We start from the raw sequence: 5,711 nt of genomic DNA on the forward strand, positions 1-5,711 counted from the left end.
TAAACCTTAGTTGGGCCTCTCCTATTCAAATGCATTGCCTTTAAGTGCATATGTTACGGGTTGGCGTACGTAGACCTTTTATCCTAGAGACTTCAAACTTGGGATACTTCAACTCACTTTGGTCTAGGATCTAGCTAGTGGGTTTTGGACACCTATGTTGTACGGCTTGTGCTTAGGGCCCTGAAATGTAAGTTAGGCCTCTCCTATTCATATGCATTGACTTTGAGAGCTTATTTTATGAGTTGGCGTACATAAACCTTTTAACCTAGAGACTTCAAACTTGGGATACTTCAACACACTTTGGTCTAGTATTTAGCTAGTGGGTTTGGGGCTCCTGTGTTACACCGCTGGTGTTTAGAGCCCTAAAACATACACATCAAGGGTTAGGGTTATCATTTTAGGAACAGGACAACATAGGGTCACAAGACTTCATGGGTAGTATGTACAAGGCCTCAGGGATGACATATTCGAGCAGTGTCCCCATAGATCATCAGAAACAACAAAAATCAACTGTTTTATAGGTGTCCAAAACAAGTATATGAGATATGAAATATTCTTGGAGTGGGGAGTTTACAAACAGCATTTAGGGAGGTGCCCAGACTTTGCTGCGTTTAATGGTGGCTCATCTGGGTGCCCCTAATAACATATCAGAAGGCCACGTTGCTACGCTGTTCCCAGGCTGAGAAAAAAAAATTATTCATGAAAAATGTTTTCTGCCTGCTGCACTGTTTCTGTGTCCTTTCAAATCTGCACACAATGCAAGCAGAATCTTAAGAGCTTTTGTAATAGAAAGCAACACACTAGGGTGTCCTCCTTTTACACACTGTCTTGTGGGTTGTCCATGGCAAACATAATGAATCTTTGTGTCAATTTGACCTTTCTAAAAGGTGTCCAAAACAAGTATATGAGATATGAATGGAAATATACTTGGAGTGGGATGTTTACACATAGTATTTAGGGAGGGGCCCAGACTTCATCGTGTCGACCGGTGGCTCATCTGGGTGCCCCGAGTAACATATCGGAAGGCCGGGTTGCAACAGCTTAGGGAAAACTACTTCCTGTTTCATAAACTCTAGGGGTCTGGTACTTTAATATGTTGTCTCTGGAGCCTCCCTTACCCCGCCAGTGAAGTCATGTGACCCTACAAGTGAGGGAAAGCTACTTCCTGTTCCTTAACATCTAGGTGTGAGGCACTTCTATTTTTGTCCTCAGGGGGCACCACTGAGCGAATGGAAGCGCTATGGGGCGAATCGGGCCTTCCTTGACCTTTCCTGACCTTTTTTGATCGGTGTCCATTTGGTTTCCATTCATATATACTCAGAGTGGGATCCATTAGACAGACAGACAGACGTGGACAGGACAACTGGAAGAACCTCCCCTTACAGGTGGGATGGGATGTAGTGGACCAATGAACGGACCATCCCACTCCAAGTATATATGACACCATTCAATATGCTTGATTTGGGATTATAGCTTTCTCTTTGCTCAAACTGTTTTCAGGGTGTTCAATCTGTATGTGGAAATAGGGTCTAGGGTGGGGTGAGGGGCAATAAAGCGCAAGAGTGCCCCTAGTGAGTCCCAAAACCTGTATATTGACTGTGGTAATTGGGTCAGTAAAGGTTAGTAAACACTGTTCTGACGATCACTTAACCTAGCGTGTATTGGGATCCCAAATGAGCTCGCAATCCCTTTGCGCATATATGTGTCCAATGGCACATATAGGCCTCTTCTGTCATTTGCTTTGGTGCCAAAGTCATTAGCCGACATTTATGTATTTACTCTTACCATAGGATTAATCATTCTGTTTCATTTAAGCATTAGATGTAGGTAACAGCTATTCTCATCGAGCCCTTGCAACGAAAAACATAAGCCATTTGTGTAATCAGTGTTATGTCCTGTGTTCTTTTGGTGTGGCTGTGTGTGTGTGTGTGTGTTTTCTGTTCAAGATCCAGTTCCATTACAGTTTAATATTTGCAGCAAATCAGGAGACAAGACTCAACATTAATAATTTTGATATATTTAGGGTCACTGCAAATGAATTGTTAGAAATGTTAGAATACACATGTTAGAATACACTTGTGGTTCTCAATCACTCGATTAGTTTTGGAGTAAGTAAAATCAAGTACACATTATATTATAAGGTAATAATTATACTTGTGATTTGCTTTTGTTTTCTTTTATTGTTTTTTAATTTTGCTTTTCAACAGAAAACACTGGATTGTAGTGGGAGCACTGGGATGTCTGGTGTGATTGTGGGGAAAAGGTTTACAGGGGTAGGAGGGGTAGGAGGGGCCCAGGGGTCAAGTAGGAGGGGCCTTACACGGCTCAGGGGTCAAGTAGGAGGGGCCTTATGTGGTTTAGGGGTCAGGTAGGAGGGGCCTTACATATCTCAGGGGTCAGGTACGAGGGGCCTTACATGGCTCAGGGGTCTGGTAGGAGGGGCCTTACATATCTCAGGGGTCAGGTAGGAGGGGCCTTACATGGCTCAGAGGTCAAGTAGGAGGGGCCCCCAGCAGAATTTTGCTTAAAGCCCCAGGGGGGTCATGACTGGCTCTGGCACAGTATAATAGCTTCATTCACCAATCAGATTAGGCAATTTAAACATTGTAGCAGATTGAAACATAATGATTCAAGCTCCACATTTATGAACTACATGTATTTATTGGAATTTAATGTTTTGTGACATTGTGTGTAAACTGGGTAGAGTGTGTGAACAGAGTAGAGAGTGTACAAATGGTAGAGTGTGGAAACAGGATTTATTTTGCATGGTATGTCCTTAGATTGTAGATTATTTGTAGATTTGTAGATTATTTCTCTGACACATAATACTCTTTGTATGACACAAGGAACTGAGAACAGATGGAGGAGACAAAATTAGGGAAATGACAGTTTCAAAATGAATATAGAACTGGTCTCAGATCACATTTGTGTCTTTTCCTAGAAAAGGTCTGCATAAAATAATGCACAGTACTTGGAGAACAAAATGGCTAGAATACTTAGAAATGCCCAGAACAGGGCCTAACCTTTAACCTCATGATTCCATTACCTTACGGTCAGTGTCTTAGTGAGACATTAGACCACTGCTACACCCCATACAAGGACAGCAACAAGGCACTAGCTCATCCACCGTTTGGTAAGTCGGACCACGCCGCCATCTTCCTCCTACAAAAATATAAACAAAGGCTGAAATTGGAAGCTCCGGTTCAGAGGGAGGTCACACGCTGGACAGACCAATCGGTGGCTGCTCTGCAGGACGCTCTGGATGACGCAGACTGGGACATGTTCCGGTACAGTACTACTGATGTCAGCGAGTTTACGGAGGCGGTAGCAGGGTTTATCGGGAAACTGGTGGACGACACGATTCCAAGAGCCACCGTCAAGACGTTTCCCAAACAGAAGCCCTGGGTGGACAAAACCATCCATGTGGCTTTGACCTCTCACACTGTTGCCTAAAACGCAGGGATCATCAGCGGGAACATGGACGAGTGCAAGTCTGCGGCATACGGAGTGCGCAGGGCGGTGAGAGAGGCAAAGCGACGCTACAGGAGGAAACTGGAGTCACAGTTCCAGCAGAGTGGCTTTAGATCCCTGTGGCAGGGACTACGGACGATCACGGACTACAGGAGTCCACCCTCCGGACTGATGAGTGCGGATGGGTCTCTGGCGAACGAGGTAAACACATTCTTCGCTCGCTTCAAGGCTACATCTAGCAGCACTAATGCTAACAGTGCTAGTGCTAACAACACTAATGGTGCTATTGGCACAGCCAATGGCACATGCGCAGAGCCCACCATAGGCCATCGCCCTCTCCTCATCATGGAGAGTGACGTGAGGAGAGTGTTCAAAAGAGTGAATACCAGGAAGGCGGTGGGACCAGACGGCATCTGCAGTCCTCAAAGCCTGCGCAGACCAGCTAGCCCTGGTATTCACCAACATCTTCAACCTCTCCCTGACGCTCGGTATCGTGCCACCCTGCTTCAAGCGATCCACTACTGCCCCTGTCCCGAAGAGACCTCGACCTTCCGGCCTCAACGAATACTGCCCTGTTGCCCTCACATCAGTCATGATGAAGTGCTTTGAAAAGCTAGTCAGAGACTTCATCACCGCTTTACTGCCAGCCTCCTTGGGCCCACTGCAGTTTGCATACCACCACAACCGCTCCACTGATGAAGCAATTGCACATCTGCTCCACACCACACTGACCCACCTGGAGAAAGGGAGGGGTAATGATGTTAAAATAATGTTTGTTGACTACAGTTCAGCATTTAACACTATCATCCCCCCCAGACCCACTACTAAGTTGGAGAATCTAGGACTGCATCCATCCCTGGGTGACTGGATCTCCAACTTCCTAACAGACAGACCACAATCAGTACGGGTGGGCAACTGCGTCTCATCCACCCTCACCCTCAGCACTGGAGCTCCGTAGCTTTGTGTCCTAAGCCCCCTGCTCTACTCACTGTACACCTACGGCTGCGTGGCCACTTCCAGCTCTACCACCATCATCAATTTCGCTGACGAGATCGTCGTCGTGGGCCTGATCTGGGGCAAAAGCGAGAGGGCCTACCTGGAGGAGATTAAACACCTGGAGAACAGGTGCCAGGAAAATAATCTCCTCCTGAACATCAGCAAGACAAAGGAGCTGATTGTGGACTGCAGCAAGAAGCAGGAGTGGCACTACCAACCTGTGAGGCTCAACAGAACCACGATGGAGAGAGTCTGTCGTTCTCCATACTAAAAACAAGCTTTCCCGAGTGGCCCTGATCCGCGGCTCGTCAGAGTCGACCCTTTACCACTCTCGTGGAAGAAAAATCAATCAGTCTCGAGCCAGATGTGCAGATAAGTGAGCTTTATGGTTCTGTCCCTTATGCATCGAGGGAGACAAGCATCTCACTTCTCTCTCACATGAGTTCATATACCCCCACCATTCTCTGTTGTTCTTTCATGTGCTAATCTCCTGACTCCACATGCCAGGAATCTCAAACGTCCTTGAACATTCTTTCCTGCTAAGAACAGTTTGTTACTCCCTGTTGCTGCAGCCCTGCCCAGCAACAGCTAATCGATAACTGTCATACTGTGCCATTACTTCTTTATTCTTCTTTCTTTCACACTCAAAACAAGGGCAAAGGTCACATAAAGGTCACATATTTCTTACTTCCTCATTTAAGCAAGCATTAAGCATTTTCCCTCACACTATAAATGAAAAAGTAACACAAACTACACAACACACAACTTGACTAGCTAGCTAGGCGGCCATCTGAGGAAGCTACTCAGTACCGTGTAGTTCACCAAAGTTATCTTGGGTTGATAAATGACGCTCCATTAGGCTTCAGATTCAGGACGCTGATTGGCTAAATTTATGTTGCTGTGCGCGTAACTGGTGTCAGCAACGGTCAGGAATTTAGCAATTGTAAGTAGCAAGTGAAATTGTGAAGTTTCCCACAATGACTAACGACTAAACGTCAAAAATATATATATTTATATTAGCTGTATAAGGTCTGTTGTTGTCGTCATCGATTTAGGGAGAGTTTTCGGGTAATGTCTTATTAAAACTAATGTTAAAGGTCGACGGACTCAAGCAGGTCACTGTATGTATGAATTATAGCAATGATCAGTGGTATATAAACAAATGCCCATGTAGATATTGTAATGTGAGTTTATTAAATTACCATTTAAGCTGTCTGTGTACTAACAAAAGACCCCATTAAAGA

At 45.3% G+C, this 5,711-nt stretch overlaps 1 protein-coding gene across 3 annotated transcripts in view; it reads left to right on the top strand.

Moving 5' to 3' along the window:
• The first annotated feature begins 3,634 nt into the window (after nt 1–3,634).
• LOC113569137 overlaps nt 3,635–5,711 on the top strand; it is a 6,813-nt gene continuing 4,736 nt past the window's right edge. Inside the window, exon 1 of one of the 3 annotated variants that reach the window (XM_035530225.1) lies at nt 3,635–3,672. The gene's annotated coding sequence lies outside the window, so the exon portion shown is untranslated. Of the gene's footprint in view, nt 3,673–5,174 lie in introns of those variants that run through there. The other 2 variants (XM_035530226.1, XM_035530224.1) reach the window with 2 other exon arrangements.

This window comes from Electrophorus electricus, chromosome 9 (assembly GCF_013358815.1).
Source record: "Electrophorus electricus isolate fEleEle1 chromosome 9, fEleEle1.pri, whole genome shotgun sequence".
NCBI classification, from domain to species: Eukaryota; Metazoa; Chordata; class Actinopteri; order Gymnotiformes; family Gymnotidae; genus Electrophorus; species Electrophorus electricus.